Source organism: Haemaphysalis longicornis, unplaced genomic scaffold (assembly GCF_048455015.1).
Source record: "Haemaphysalis longicornis isolate Haplotype H1 unplaced genomic scaffold, Haemaphysalis longicornis Haplotype H1 scaffold_3, whole genome shotgun sequence".
NCBI lineage: Eukaryota > Metazoa > Arthropoda > Arachnida > Ixodida > Ixodidae > Haemaphysalis > Haemaphysalis longicornis.
The window spans coordinates 177357476-177373684 of NW_027526335.1; positions in this window are offsets into that span (position 1 = coordinate 177357476).

The following is a 16209-nucleotide window of genomic DNA, read 5'->3' on the forward strand; positions in this document are numbered from 1 at the left end:
GTGGCCAGACTGCGCTCCCAGATGAGCACAGAAACAGGGCGTCGCCTGGTGGAGCGCCTCCGGTCCACCCCGGGTGCCACCGACCCTGCTCTGGCGTCCTGCCTCTCAACACAAGTGGCCTTCCACCATGCAGGTCAGCAGGGCACCTTCCTCTGGTGGCCTTTTCCTGCTGGGTTAACTCTTTTCTGTCCTTTTTTGCTTTTATTCTGTTTTGTTGACATTTCTCGTGCGGAGACGACGCCGAGAGTGAAATTTAAACCCGCAATAAAGGTGAGTTGTGTGAAACAGCCTCCGCAATTATCTTCATCTGGATCAGTTAAAAAATGCAAGCTGTCTGCTCCACACTTTCTGTAAACTGACTGTTATACCAGGCACCATGGCACTCGCTGCATTGACCATGATGACATGTTTGGATTTGTAAAGGTTGGGCAAAGGAAGGGATGTCTGGAGGAAAATCTACCTTTGGGTGTTTCGCTTATTCAATGCCTGAACGCGGCAAAAAAGTGCAGAAATTGTTCATGCGGGAACATGGCATGGAATACCGTATTTACTCGCATAATTAACCCACTATTTTTTCAGAAAATTCGGCATTAATTTGAGGCGGGTTCATTATGCGGGCAAAAAATTGCAACAGATTTTTAAAAGTTGAAAGTTCATACAATAAAGTTGCTAAGAAAGCGCTGTCAGAGCCTTACCATTTCCAGAAAAACACGTAGGTAATTATATAATAAAATTTATATTTTATTTGCAACTCGCCATCGTCCCCCTTCGCCATGGAGCTTCCCTCCGCACTGGAGTGGCTTGCGGCCGCACTTTGTTGTCGGTACCATCTTCCGTGTCGTCAAGGCACTCCAAAATTTCTTTTCCGACACTGGCAAACTTCCGTTCTTTGGGCCCACGAAACACACGGTGACCCCTGTTCACCGCCCGAAAACCTCTCGTTTTCGCCCATAGCCTACACGCACTCGGTCAACACTGAAGCGCCACACAGTTGCGCCATTTCCATGTGCAACGCATGCTCCACCACCGTAGTTTAAAACGCTGCGCATCAGGAGCACAAAAAAAAATTGGGCCCATCTCCCCGCGAGGGGGACTCGAGTAAATGCGTCGCATAGGGGGTGTATGTATTGCGTTAACGTTTAGTGTTTGGGGAGTTGGTGGTAGTGAATGCGTTGTATCAGCAGCTTCTTGACGTAGTTTAATTGAATGAGTCAAGGATATAAGGTGCGTTCGTAGCCTCCCATTTTGTGTCGGCTTTGTGGCGCAGTGGGTAGAGCACCATGTACATTGCGTTCCGCCCGCAGGGTCGAGGGATCGAAACCCGGCGCCGGATAGTATTTGTTTTATATAGTGTAGGGGGAGGGGTGCGGACTACGACTACGGACGTCAACACGGGTGACATCGTGAGTTACTGAAATGCTCTGCATTTAAAAGGTTGGAACACAGCTCAACAACACAACCACGGAGCGTAATGGCGAAGTCACGTAACAGCAGGAGCAGAGGAGTGCGGAGTATGTTTAGTGCTTTGTTCGCACGCCGGCGGAACCAGCCCAACTAGCAAAGAGCAGGAAAGGAGTACGGAGTACGTTTTGTGCTTTGTTCGCACACCGCAACGTTTTTATGGCGCAAGAAGGTTTGTTTTGCATTCAACAGGTGGCGCACCGCAAGCGCGATTTTTAAATTGTATACCATGGAATTCGCGCTCACATCTCGCAAAAATGCATTCTTGGAATGCATTGTTAGCATTTCTGCGCATACTGTAGCGCGATGTCAAGTTACTGTGATCGCCTACAGCATCAGCAACCATGCTGAAATAAAAAAATATTTCCGCTGCATTTTTTATTCAAAGTGAAAAAAAGTAAATTCTCAACAAGTTGGGGGAGGGGTCTACGTGAGTGGGTTCATTACGCGAGTAAATACGGTACTTCAAAAGCACGAGATGGACCCATGGAAACACACATGCCGAGTAATGAGATGGATTTCAAATCCATGCTGAGATGGATTTCAAAGTGTTTTTGTTTGTGTCAGAAAACTACTCTACAGTTCTTGTAGAAACCAGTCCAAAAATGGTAATCATATTCGCTCACGCTAACAAAAGTTATTACCCCGACGAGACAGAACTATTTGTTGGCTCGGCGGGTTGCGATGACGACATAGTCCGACCTCGTCCGAGGCGAAGCACTCATTTCATGGTTGGCCGCCGGAATGTCAGCGATTTTTGGCGGCGGCGGTCGTTGGTTTACAGCGTCGTTGTTACCATGGTTACTTCAGCGAGTGGGTCGCACATAAGACGACGACGCCCTTTTTTTTTTAAAGCTACCTTTTCAGTCCTTACGGACTTTGAGCAGGAGATACTGGTGATTGCGGAAGTCGACCTTGCATGCGCGAGAGTTTCCAAGGTAAATATAAATGGTAGCGAAGGTTCGGGCAAAAAGCGGTTCAGAACCTATTGCCAGTGACATCAGCATGGGGGCTTATGGGAGTGGCGATTGAAGCGCGACTAGGTGAGGAGGGAACAAACACTAGTAACAAAAAACCAAGTTTTGTTCAACAATAAAAAATCAATTATATTTTACGAACTATATTTATTTCTGAATCTCATTTATTTAGGCACAGTGTATAAATAATTTATGAAAATGCCGTTCATTCTCAAAAACCTTTTTTGTAGCGCCCTCTGAAGAATGGCACATGTCATTGCTTTGTGATGCAGTCCTTGTAGTGATCGGAAAGGCGCTCCTAAAGTTCGTCTGCTAGGAAACGCCCCTGGCGTGTTTTGGTGGTGCGCATTTGCATTCTTTTTCCTTGTTAATTTGGTGTGCACTTAATTTTTGCTGTGCGTGGAGTTGCGAGGTGCGTTGTATCGTCGGTGAACACGTGTAGTACCGTGCCCGGCAGGCACGGTGAACTACGGGACGATGCTGCCAACGGTTGGAGCGGAGCGCTTTCGTCGGTACCTACAGAAACGATGTGCTGTACAAGTTGCAACAGCAACTCCCGTACACCTGGCGTTTTACTGCACCATTTTCCTCTCATTTCCACAGGTAACGCGAAACTATTGTACTGTTAATATGTGCACGGGGGTTGTGTAAGGGGACGTGGTGGTGCTTCAAAAAAAAATGGGTCTAAAGCTTTGTTATGTCACAGTTATCTCTTGATTTCACCTCAGGCTGGCTCAGAGAAAGTTGTGTCAATTACTCTAGGACTTCTCGGCGTAATACCACTCGAATTTAAACGAGTCGCTTTAATTGTCTATCTCAGTGTCTTCTCTATTGCATTACAACGGCTTGTGGTGCTCGTTGCTTCCCGCACTTCTATGCGCAAGCATTATTTCCATCGCAGTACTGTGTTGTGCTGCTCCGTGCTGCGCTGCTGCCAGATCTTTCCTGCTATGTGCTTTTACATACTGCCGTCACTTTTGTTTGCATTGATCCATTTTTCCTCTTTTTACTTATCTGTTGCGACACTTGCCTAATAATGCAACCAGGAAATTGCAGGCGTGAATGCTGAGTGAACTTCTGTAGAAACCCTTGTCTACTTGATAAGACGCCGGGACAGCTGCAGTGTGCTCGCTGCACTTTCGTGAATCGGCATTCCTGCGGCCCGGTTTTCTACGTCAAGATGCAGTGCCTAGTTCTTTTCTCTTGTTTCGAAGTAGTTCTGCTGTTGACGCTTTCATTGCTCATAATGCTATGTGTTACGGGTAAAGTCAATTTTTCGGCGCGTAAGGAAAATCATAATGCATGTAGTGCCCACGAACATTTTGTACTTATTGTATACGTGCTCATTTTGTGCAGTGTGGTAAATTTGTTTTATGTTCATCCTGGAATAAAATTCAAATATCTTGATTATAGCATGACTTTGCGTTATTTCTTCTCTTAGAACAGAAGTACACAAACTGAGCAAGCATTATATAACCTTTATCTATACTTAAGGCACGCATGCCTACCTGCGTATGTGCGACGCAATTAAACTTAGCAGTGGCGTTGGTAGAAATTTGTATCGGGGTAAGGAGTGGGCACGTTCTTTATATAAATGGGGGGCCGGGGAGAGTGGTCAATTGTCATTTTGGGCTCTGTATCCCAACGCAGAAAAAAAATTCCGGTTGGTGGGGGGGGGGGGGGGGGGGGGGGGGGGGGGTGTACGTTTGCCACCCGCTGCAATCAAAATCAACAACTGATTGCTTTTATACAGCAGTGGAAGGCATGAATACAGAATAAAGGTTCAGAGAAGATGCAAGATGCTTTTATAAACACCGAGGTGAATCATACGACAGTATGCTAAAGTGCGTTTCTCTAGTCACGAGTATAACCTGGCGTTGACTTGAAGCACACACGCCAAGGGCTCGCCAACTTGCGTCAGATGGCAATGACATGAGCACTCAGCGATCAGAGTCCTGCTAAGGCTATTTTGAAGTCAAATTTTCCCGCTAATTCCACCAAAATGACGTCCCTTTCTGACCGGATCTTGCGTCACATCCTGTTTATTTTTTGTTCCGCCGGAAGAGTTCCCTCCTCACACAGATGGCGCTAAGCCCCATGAGCAGCTTAAGAGCCGCCATTTTCTGAACGTATGGGCAGAGTCTTTCAATGCTTTACTGGTCACGAAACTTCGGCGCTCGTTTAATATAGGGACCGCGCGCGCCACTACAGGCGCCACCGCCGCACGAAGGTCATCCAGCCGCCGCTTTCGCTGCGTATTGGCCTGCTCTTGGCGTGCAAACGCTCGCTGCTTTTGGTGTCTGCGCGCTGATTAAGTGTGTTTTTTTCGTAGGAGTTAGCGATGAATAGTCCAGTCATCACCTGCTTGCAATACGGCTTCATTTTTCGCAGTAAATTACCGTAGACTTCGGCCGCGAACGGCAACGGCTTCTGCGTGCTCTGGCACAAGCGCTGCGCCGTCGTGTTTTCGGATTTTTAAATCTCTATTTCTTCTTTTCTTAAAGCAAAAGTTGTAAATACCGCACATACGGTAGCTGCGTAGTCACGGACTGCTGTGGGCCTATCGATAATACAATAAAAAAAACTGAAAGAAACCAAGTACGCGTCGTTCAGACTACGCCTAATGCATCCGTTGATTGCTCTGGAATGCACAGAACACTAAAAGAGATAGCCCAATAGTATTGTCGTTTCAATTAGTGGGTACATACTTGAGAACATCTAAAAACGCTGCAGAAACGCGAAGGATCAAAACACGAAGAGATATATGTTGCACCATGTGTCTTTCCGCTTCCACGCTTTGAAATCCTTGCAAAAACAGGAAGCGAAAAAAAAAACAATAAAACTGATTTTATCACACGCAAAAAATTACAATGTGAAAGAAAGTTTGACATCCACCTAAATGCAGCCATACGGCTACAAAGGAAAGCTATACAGCTTTCTCGGAAACTTCGCAGTTGAAGAAAAATTCGTCCTGGTCCAGGATGAAATATTCGTCCTGGTCCAGGATCCTGGACCAGGACGAAGTCCAGGACGAATTTTTATTCAACTGCCAAGTTTCCGAGAAAGCTGTATAGCTTTCCTTTGTAGCCGTATAGCTGCATTTAGGTGGATGTCAAACTTTCCTTCACAGAAACTTACTCCACCTTGGGGATTTCTCCTAAATCTGGTCGATTAAAAAAATATAATGTTACGAAGGGAGACAAAAGAGCGTGGTCCAGCGTACAAAAATTTATTTTTTCGCGCTGCGATGGGGAGCACATGGAGGAAACAGAATATTGCCACGTAGCCAAGAACGACGCAAAGCTTTTCTGAACGGAGCGAGCTAGCGAGCTCCTGTTCTACAGAAGACTAGAATGAAACAAAAACGTCGAAGAAGCAGTCCGGAGTGTGACGTGCACAGATGAACGTCAATAAAGTGAGTTGCGCGGCGTTTGCTATGCATGCATTACTCTCGGAACGTTATTAATTTCAGATCCATGGAAATGGGATCGAGAACATTGTCGAAGAAACAAAAAATCAAGTTGGTGACAAGGTGGCACCCTTTTCATATCAAACAATATTGCCCGACGGGACGTACGACAAAAAGAGCAAACGGGCGCTCCGGTTGAACCGCCAGATAAGAAACCGGAATCGGCCACTTGCGGTTACAAAACAAACAAGACGAACCCTAAGGGATAATTCGCGGGAATATGAAAAATAAAAGCACAAGGACTTCCCAAAGCTTTTTTACACGCGAGCCTGAGCGCAAGGTAATACAAGTTTGCAAACAGGTAATGAAGCACCGCTACAACCTGACTGATATGACAAAAATCCGGTTTTAAGTTAGCCTTGTAAAATTCTGCTCCACGATGCTCTCAAAAGGGTACATTGCTTTTTCCATTCTCACACCCAGTGCATTTCCACACACTGTCGCACACTTATAATCGAAGCTGAAATCTCCCGTTTCTTGCCTTGGAATGGCGCGCCTCCATTTCTCTCGCAGCTCCCCGTCGCTCGGTCAACAGAACAAGGAAACATTTTCTGTGGTATCGTTGTACAAGGAACGACATCCCGGGACGCAACACATGTTAGGCATCGTCGTTGCACTACTTAAGTCGCATCACAAGAGCGCGAGATGCACGTTACATTTTTTTCCCCGCACAAAACAAACACAATTCGCCGATGCTCCGCCGTTCGAGCCAGCGCAACGCCGCCCGAGGAGTGACCTCAGTGAGAGGGTGGCGCCACCGCGCGGCGGCCTAACGCAGCATATGAAGCTCTCCCATTGAGTTACGGAGCAGTTTCGTGACCAGTAAAGGATTGAAGGACTCTGGTATGGGCTTCTATGGAAGCTTCGCTACCAGTTGAGTTTCCGTGAACGGTAACTTATTTGTACCGTCGCTACATAGCGATACAGAGGTTAGAATTTCTAGCGACTGTAGTAGCCAGCCCCCTGCGCCGGCGAAATGTACGCTCGCGTCTTGATTAGATTACCGGAAAGTTCCGAGTGAACGCCCTCCCCCGAAACATCGCCCACCCCCTTTTACGGGTGAAATATTCAATTTACTTGGAAGGATATTTCTTTACATGTCTTGCAGCGATGTCTTCCGATTATTCAGATATGCGTTATAGTAAAACTGCACTCAAGAGGAGGAGGAGGCGGAGGAGCAAAAAACTTTATTTCACAGTAAAATCCAGCTGGTTGGGCGGACTCCTCAGTCCAGGACAAGAGAGTAAGAATAATTTTCTTCAATTCATCGAACATCATCCCGAGTAGGCCATGATTTTTTCATTACGCCTGAAGGGGTTGGAAAACAATAAAGAGCTTCTAGGGCATATTCAACTGTTTCCATTCTTGTTATACTGAAAACCGGCACGTATACTATTTATTGCGTTCGTTAGCGAGCATATCAAACATTCAATACCGTACGATGGTTACGATAGACCTTGGGGTCACAAAAGCCGCCTTCGCGTACTATGAACGATCGCGGCGTACTATGAGCGCATCGGCGAAGGAGTTCCAGAGGCTGAGAAAGTGGACCGCGTAGCGCGGCAAATGCACCCGCAGCTGCAGGGCTTGGTGGAGGGGAGGAGTTTCGCGACTCTTGCGGAGCTGGCCAAGGAGGCCGACGAGCTCACGGAGCGAGCCTGGCGCCGATACCAGTACAGGCCGCCACCTCCACCAGGCAGTCGCCCGGGACCTGGCCTTCTGCCCTACCGCGAGCAACGCATGTGGCCGAACTCCCCCGGCCCCCTTCACCGCTTCGGCGTCCGCGATTCCCATGTCGCTGGCGCAGCCAACGGGCCACGGCAGGCCGCTTCACCCAGCAGCGCTCCAGCCGTCGTACCTCCGCGACCAGTTTCGTGGGAGCGCTGCGTTGTCGACGCTAGCGGCACCGTTTTTCTCCACACCGCAATGGCGACCACAAAGTGGACTTCCCACGCAATGTCATCGCTGCGGGGGATTCGGGCATATCGCTCGCAACTGCGCAACCGACCACCGGCTGGGGCCTCCGCCGCTGTGCTTCCGATGCCAGCAGCCGGGACATTTTCAAGCTCAGTGCCCGGGAAACGGCGGGCGGTAGGTGCTGGCCCGGCGAGCATCTACAAAGGCGCGCTACAGGTAGCGACAACAGCCGTCAGTAGGGAACCCCTGTTGGACGCCCGTATAGGGTCTACTGCCTTCCAGGCGCTCCTCGACACGGGCTCTAGTGTCAGTCTCCTGGGCTCCACTGCGACGGCGTCGGCACAAGCTTCCGGCGCCAAGACGAATATGGAACTGCACACGCTGCGGCTGGCCTCATCCTCTTTGAAGATTAAGGCGGATTTCTGGGCAAGTTGGTATTCCATTGCAAGACCGTTCAAAGCGCAAAACGTAAAACGAGGGACGACGAGAAGCACAGGGACACGCGCTACTTCCAACTAAGATTTATTAGGAAAAGAAGGCAAATATATACACAGAAATTGTGCGCACACCGGTACATTCTTGAGGTCACGCCACGCACACCCAAGACACGCATGATAAAATCGGAATACGGTAAAACAAAGATAAGACAAAATCACGAAAACCGAAAAACGATAAAAATATTTGTTCGACAGCAGCTTGTGCGACACGTGCATTCAGATTCGTATGTTCAGATACGAAAGTTCCTTTTGTGATAGAGTCACAGATGGCTTGCTCACGCATGCATCCCCTCCGAGGCGGGCCATTTCAGAAGCTTCGATAAGTTCCCTTGTTAACTGGCTGTGATGTCTTGCTATTGTTACAGTCTGATTGAAGTCAGGTTTACTTTCTTTACATTTTATACAATCTCGGCAGTGCGCACTAAGGTGCCCCGTGTTTCCACGCTCTACATTCCATTTGTGCTCCCGCAGTCGATCATTTAAACACGGGGATGTCTGGCCCACGTATTTGCGACCACAGGAGAGGGGAATCACATACACCACATTTTTGGTACACGCAACGAACTTGTTCTTGTGTTTGACCTTGCAGGTCCTTTTCTGCTTCTGTCCTGGGGAAGTTTCTTTACAAAGCCTTGAAAGCTTTTCAGGAGCGGAAAAAACTACCTTTACATTGCTGCGGGCACCGATCTGCTTGAGCCTATGGGAAAGGTGGTGTACGTACGGGACAACTGCGGTTTTCCCCTTGGCCTGGTCCCTCACGTCAGCCTCGGGCGGTTCGTTTCTGAGGGAACGTTTGACGTCTCCCAGGAGCTTATTTGCCACAGAGGTAACAAGCGCCAGTGGGTATCCCGCCTTGCCTAGACGATCCACTTGCGCCAACAGACTGTGCTCGCACTTATGAAAGCAAGATTTGTTAAGCGCGTTTTTCAGGCAAAGGTTAGCGATGCCACGTTTAACGAGTTTTGAGTGGCCCGAAGAGTGGGGAAGCAGCGGCTTCCCCACGATCAATGAAGCCGCTGCACGTCCTGCATGTTGAAGAGGTGCTACGTCGCATCAAAGCCGCAGGGCTTACCATCAACCCGGCCAAGGTGCAGGTCTGTCGGCAGTCGTTGAATTTCCTGGGTCATATGATCTCACCGGGCCAATGAAGCCCTGATGAGAAAAAGGTACTTGCAGTCCTGGCGAACCCGCAGCCTCAGACCATCAAGCAGCTCCAGGCCTTCCTGGGGCTGGTCGGGTACTACCGTGCCTTCATTCCTCGATTCTCCATCACTGCCCGCCCACTCACAAACCTCCTGAACAAGGGCAAACAGTGGAAGTGGACTCATGAGCAGGCTGAGGCATTTATGGCTGCCTGGCCAACGATGTGGTGGTGAGTTGGCCGGACCTGAACAGACCCTTCGTGGTTGAAACACGTGCTAGCCAGGCAGGCATAGCAGCGGTCCTTCTGCAAACAGCCGAGAACTCTGACGAGCTACAACCAGTGTCCTTCATAAAGAGCGTTTTGACGGAGGCTGCGTGGCGGTATATGGTTCAAGAATGGGAGTGCCTGGCAGTTGTGTAGGCAGTCGACAAATTCAGGCCTTCTTTGGATTTTACGCACTTCGAAGCGTACTGCGACCATTCCTCGCTGTCGTGGATGTTCAGCACCGACCAGGCGTCCCCTAGAGTCAAGCGCTGGGTTCTGCGACTGCAGGGTTTTAACTGCAAGATTCGCCACCGGTGAGGGCTGGCAAACATCCCAGCCGATGCTCTTAGCAGGGCACCCGCCGAATACCCAGATGCCCTAGTCCCATCTCTGGCAGAGCAACTGTTCCCCATTGCCGCACGGGAACCCGAGCCTCAGATCAGCTTCGAGGAATCTGTGATAGTGACCGCAACAGCCGACGGTGTCCAGCTCAGTGATGCAGACCACCTTTTTCAAGAACAGGCCAGGGACCTCATGTTGGCTGACCTGAAGATGGCGGTGCAGAGTAACGCTTTCCCTGACGATGCAGAGCACCGGCGCCTTATTGAGGACTTGGCGTAATCTACAGAATTGGAGACAAACGGATTGCTAGTGCAACTGAGACGCAATATGACGGTACCGTGGCTGCCCACTTCCCTCCACCAGATGGCACTCAAGATGGCCCATGACCACCCGACTAGTGGCCATGCAGGGTTTTTCAAGACGCTCCAGCGCGTGTCTGCAGGCTTTGTCTGGCTGGGTATGCGGGCCGATGTGTTCCGATAAGTGAGGTGTTGCCCTGTCTGACAGCGCACAAAGGCCTGCCGTCAGAAACCGGGGGCCTTATGAGCAGCCAGTGGGCCACCGCACCTACGGAGGAGCTCAGTGTGGACATCATAGGACCCTTGCCACCTACGCCTCGCCGGCACAAGTACCTGCTGGTGGTCATTGACAAGTTCACCAAATTCATTGAGCTTTTCCCTCTACGTGCGGCCACCGGCCAGCAAGTGGTGGAATGCATGGTGCAAGTTTTTTGCAGGCACGGCGTACCAGTCGCCATTTCCAGCGACAACGCCAAACCCTTTGTGTGCAACCTCTGGCGAGGTCATCTGAAGCACTGGGGCATCACAGACCGCCACACGGTGCCCTATCGCCCGGCCGGACAAATGGTGGAGCGCCACAACGGAACCGTCAAGGAGTGCCTCCGGGCCTACTGCTCTGACCATAAACACTGGGACCGCCACATTCCGGAGATCGCTTTCGCCATACGCACAGCGGAAAGCGTCGTCACGGGGTACACCCCAGCATTCCTGTGCTGTGGCCTTGAATTGCGGACACCATGGCAGCAAGCTTAAGCAAAGGACGACACCGAACCACCAGCATCAGCTCATCGTGCCTTTGCTGCTGAGGTCACCAAGAGCCTTACGGAAGTTCTCGAGTTCAATAGAGTTCGCCTAAGACGCTGCAAGGCAGGCCCAAAAGAGGAACTACGACTGCCACAGGAAGCACATCACAATACAGGAGGGTTATCTTGTGCTCCGCAACAACCATGTCTTGAGTAATGCAGCCACGGGCTTCTCGGCCAAACTCGCGCCTCAAAGGTTGGGGCATTCCGCGTTGCGAAATGCGTGGGTGCAAATGACGCGAATGAACTCTCATTGCCCAGAGGTTCACGTTTTAGGAGGGGGAGACCTGTTAGGACATGGCCTCCGCGATCGGCTGCCGGCGGCGCGCCGTTGCTCGGCGCGCCGCCGGCAGCCGATCGCGGAGGCCACGGTTAGGAGCAAGTAGTGCTACGGAGCGCGGAGAGATGGCGCTAGGTGCGCGGATTATTTTTAAAACTGTCCGCACGCCTCGCGCGGATAATTTTTAAAACTGTCCGCACGCCTCGCGCGGATAACTTTCAAAACTGTCCGCACGCCTCGCGCGGATAACTTTTAAAATTGTCCGCACGCCTCGAGCCCGAATGCAGCGCCGTGTGCCAAGTTTCTTTTTCTTTGAGTTATTATGGACGCCCCAGTTTCTTCCTCTCTCAACTTGGATGCTACCCGCGTGTTACGTTGTTGTGGCCAGTTACTTAACCCAAGTGCAGCGTTGGTCTGCTAACGCTCAGCTTCACGTTGCGTGCTGTCCTGAGCCAGCTCACGGGTGAAGCCGGCGTGCCAAGCCTTCGTCGGACGACGAGAAACGGCGACCACGACGACACCGATCCATCTCCTGAAGAATCCAGGACGAAATTTGCCATCGTTCGTTCTGCACTTACTCTCCTACAAGTCGCGTTGCCATCAGCAATAACATGCAACAATGTGCCAGAGATCACCACACGAACAAATGCCGTGCTGTGATATGGCGGCGAATACAGTGAGGTGAATATGATTGTGTGCATCGGGGCGTAGAGCTCGACGTACTGCCACATTCGGCTTGTGATTGCGGTGACGGCGTAGTACATGGTAAATGCGCGAATGAGGTGTGTACGTGGTCCAGTGCAGGGTGTGTTCTCTGTGGTATCGCCCTTCATGTCGGCGCATTCGGCGGCTAAGTGCGATGCTTGCGCGGGCAGCGACATGGATCAGCGGGAAGCTTAAAGGGGCCATGCAGAAACGCAGGTTTGGTTCATTCGAAAGGTTGCCTCGTTAGATACATACTGACACCATTATTAACGTAACACGAGGGTACGTAGAATAATGCTCACAGCACAAAATAAAAACAACTCATGGAAAAGGAGAAGAAAGAAGCGCTGTTTGCTGTCATTTAATCTGCCCGTTATTTCTATTGTGAGCATTATGGTTTACCAAATAGCTCGCCCGTGATGTCCTAGCTATGCTAGATGTGGTGAGGTGCCAAAGACCCTTCCAAAACGCTGCGTACAAAAAATCAGTCTTAAAGTGGACTTCATGCCAAAAAATTTGGTTTTAATTACAACTGCTCCACTTTAAAGCACTCGCTTTCATGGAAACTGCTGTTATATGAAGCGAGTCTGATGCATTTCAACAACATGCAGCATTGCTACATTCTTTCTGAGTAGCGGCACATTGTATGCTCTGCGGTTATGAGCGCGTCGAAACATTATAAATGTGGTATTCATGCCTAGAGAGAGAGAAAAAACTACTATCTAGGCATCCCTAGTCCAGGCTGGCTGGCTGTCTCTTAATCTTCATTAGGAGGCGGCCAGTCCGCAAATCTCCCAGAGTCCCTCACTAACCCAAAGGCAGTGGGCTGCCAGAAGTTCTTGCATCGACTTCTCGTCCATTATCTTATCCGCATTCAGCCAGTCTTTCCAGGAGGTGATGTGGTAGCTTAGGCAGGTATGGTGGATGGCACTCCCAGTAAAGGGGTCATACTCATGGGGTGTGAAGGGCAGTTGGGTGTAGGGCAAGTGGGGCAGGAGGATCCTATTTATATAGTGGACACAGGGCGGGAAAGAAGGAAAGGGGTTATGCATTTCAGACTTATAGATGCGGCTTCCCAGGGCAGGGTGGGGTGCAGGCTGGAGAACACTGCCTACTGGCACTAGCACATGCGCAATATGCGGCCTTGGATATACAAAGCTTCTCAACAAAATTGTACACAACTCAAGGTCTGCTATGATGCCAAAGAGGGCACTGGAAAGCATTTCATCACACGAGTACTGGCTGTGTCACATTTTTCTTTGTAGTTGTTCCAGCTACGCTGTTTTTTTCTCTTGTGCAGAACCAACACACTGCCACTGTTGTACACTTTGTCACATAATGTGATATGTGTTGACCCCTAGCCAAAAATTCTCCATTTGTCCAACCTGTGCCACCAATGTATACATTCACTCTTGAGAAGGGAGATTATATCATAGTCATCACAGTGTGCCTTTGAGAGTTCTTTCTAGAGAGGATGTATCCATTAATCTTTTGTATTATGCGTGCATAAACAGCACACATATTAAAAGAGAAGTTATTCACAATGTTCGTTTCTTCCTACGAGACTGAACTTGACATATCTCTTTAGACCATAGGCAGTGCAAGTGTCTCAAGATATGTACTCTCTCATGCTGTGGTGTTTATCAATTTCTTTTTCTTGGGTTGGTGTTCTTCCCTTTTTTGCACCGTTTACTTTGTATTTACTTTGTATTTTGATTCAGTTTACATTAATGATTTCCTTTAAAATGTACTTTTTACGCACTGGACTCTGCTAGCAGTATTTCCTTGTTTCTCGTTTTTAACGTTTCTTGTTTGTCTTCTCCCTGCTGTACCCCTAATGTCCAGCATTCACCACTCATTGTAGTATGGCATTGCAAGCCCATGTGGCGTAGCAAGCCTTGTCACTAGCAGGGCTGACCTCACCAGTTCACATTGCAGAGCCCCCTTTATCTCTCTCTTGGTGACCATGGCGTACATCAGATGTCGCCTTTCGCATTTTGAATATGCGCAAAGATTGAAATTGTTTTATGAAACAGTAAAGTTCCAACTTCTGAAAGATTACATACACACAATAAGCTATTTGTACAGTTGCTCAAATTGGAAATTTAATGTCAGTAGTCCTTTAAGGGCAAAGGGTAAGCCAAATTTCTTAAAAAAGTGACTTTTTTTGTCTTTGCTATTAGGGAAGTACACCTTCTTATGCACATTTTCCAAGGTTGTATTTCTGGCTAAAAAACAGTTTTTCTGTGAGCAAGTAGAAAGTGACCATGTCCGATTTTAGAATGTGCTCCGTGTTTATTGTCATTTTTTCCATCAAGAACCTCCCAGCTCCAGATCAAAACACTTAGTTTGGAATGAGCTGTATTAAGAAGTTGCTTGGAAGCCATTGCATAGCTGATGTTTCATCCAAGGCAATCCAAAGATACTGTGCATCATGTTTTTACCACATTTGTGCTTCAAAGCCACGCACCAAAAAATGTCTTTGTTGGGCTTCACCCTCTCAGGATTGCAACATTGGGTGCTGGTCTTTCATTCAGTGATGGTAGCATTGCAAGAGCCAGCATTCGAAATAATTCGGAATGAACCCTGTGCGCAACAGCACCAACAAGTGGCTAAAAGAGGTTGACTCTGTTCGTAAAGATACTTTGTGAACAGAGCTGCACAACAGCCGACTAAATAGGCAAGGCAGGACAGACGACTGGCTGAAAAGCGAAAACATGATTTCGACGGTGATTATGAAGCTGGTGCTTACTAAATAAATGACTTGAGTGGTGTTTGTGGCAAAAAAGTGGTTTTTCGCCTCATTTCTTATTTTTTAACTCAATTATCTCAAAACTGTTTTTCACGTAGGTACCATTATTTCCTATATCTTCCAGGAGAACCGGCCGATACTTTTTTCCTGTCATCTACATGTTGTGACATCTACTGTGCCAGAATTGAAAATATGCACCCACTGGTTTTCTTGTTACAAAATTTTTAATATGTAAAGTAAGCCAAAATTTAGATACTGGCGGAAAGAAATTCGTGAACATTGTAATTTTAGTGTGATTTTAGTAATTCTGGTACAGTTAAAACAGCCCCAAATTTGAAAGAAAATCATGTACGCATTATGTAGATGCCTTTAGTAGATGCCGATAAAAGTGTACCTCGAAATGGCCAAAAATGCATAGGTAGTATAGGGCTTACCCTGTGACCTTAAATCGCCTTTATTTTTCACAGGGGCAAGTAAGATGAGAATAGAGGCGGTATTCTCGTAACTGTCCCTTTTGAAAACGTCCCTTTCATCGTGACGTAACTTCCGGTTAAGAGGTGGACATTGGCAGCATGGAAGAAGGTTGGCAGTAGGTTTGCCGCGCTTGCGTTACGTCACTTCTGGTTGTTGGCTTTTAGTCAATCAGGGCTCGCCAAAAGGGACACTTTTGAAAGGGATGCAAAAGGGACAAAACTCGAGAATACCTCCCCAGGGCTGTTTTCGACATAGGTGGCTTAGTAGCACCCACTCTTCACTCAGCACAAAGGAAAAATTAAACACAGTTTCGTTTCAGGCTGTTATAAAAGGACCATTAACTTGTTCATAATTTTGTAATGAGAAGGAAAATAGGTGACATCGGTGCCAGAGAAAGGTGCCCAGAGGTTGTTTTCATTCATGTCAAGTACAATTAGAATGCAGTAGTTTTTAGTGTTATTATGCAAAAGGAGGGGTAGTAATGTGGAGTGATATGCGATTGTTAAGGGCATGATTGTTGCATTTTATTGAGTGCAGGAATCATCACAGTTGAAACACCTTACATTATACAATTTCAATGTCGAGGCAGTGCTGTTGCTAAACTCGCCATACTTGCGATGTCAGCTTGTGAAATGAGAGCAGCCTTAGTAAAACTTTACTGAAGGAAACGCCGAAGATAAACTAATCTCTGAAATCCGCTTTCACGCACTACTAACGTTTTTCTGCAAGAAGTTGAGCACAATAAGATTTTTTTAACAGCCTCATGTCGTTTTCAAATTTTTTTTGTGGATCATGCTCCTCACCTTCTCTTCCACAGATCTTAAC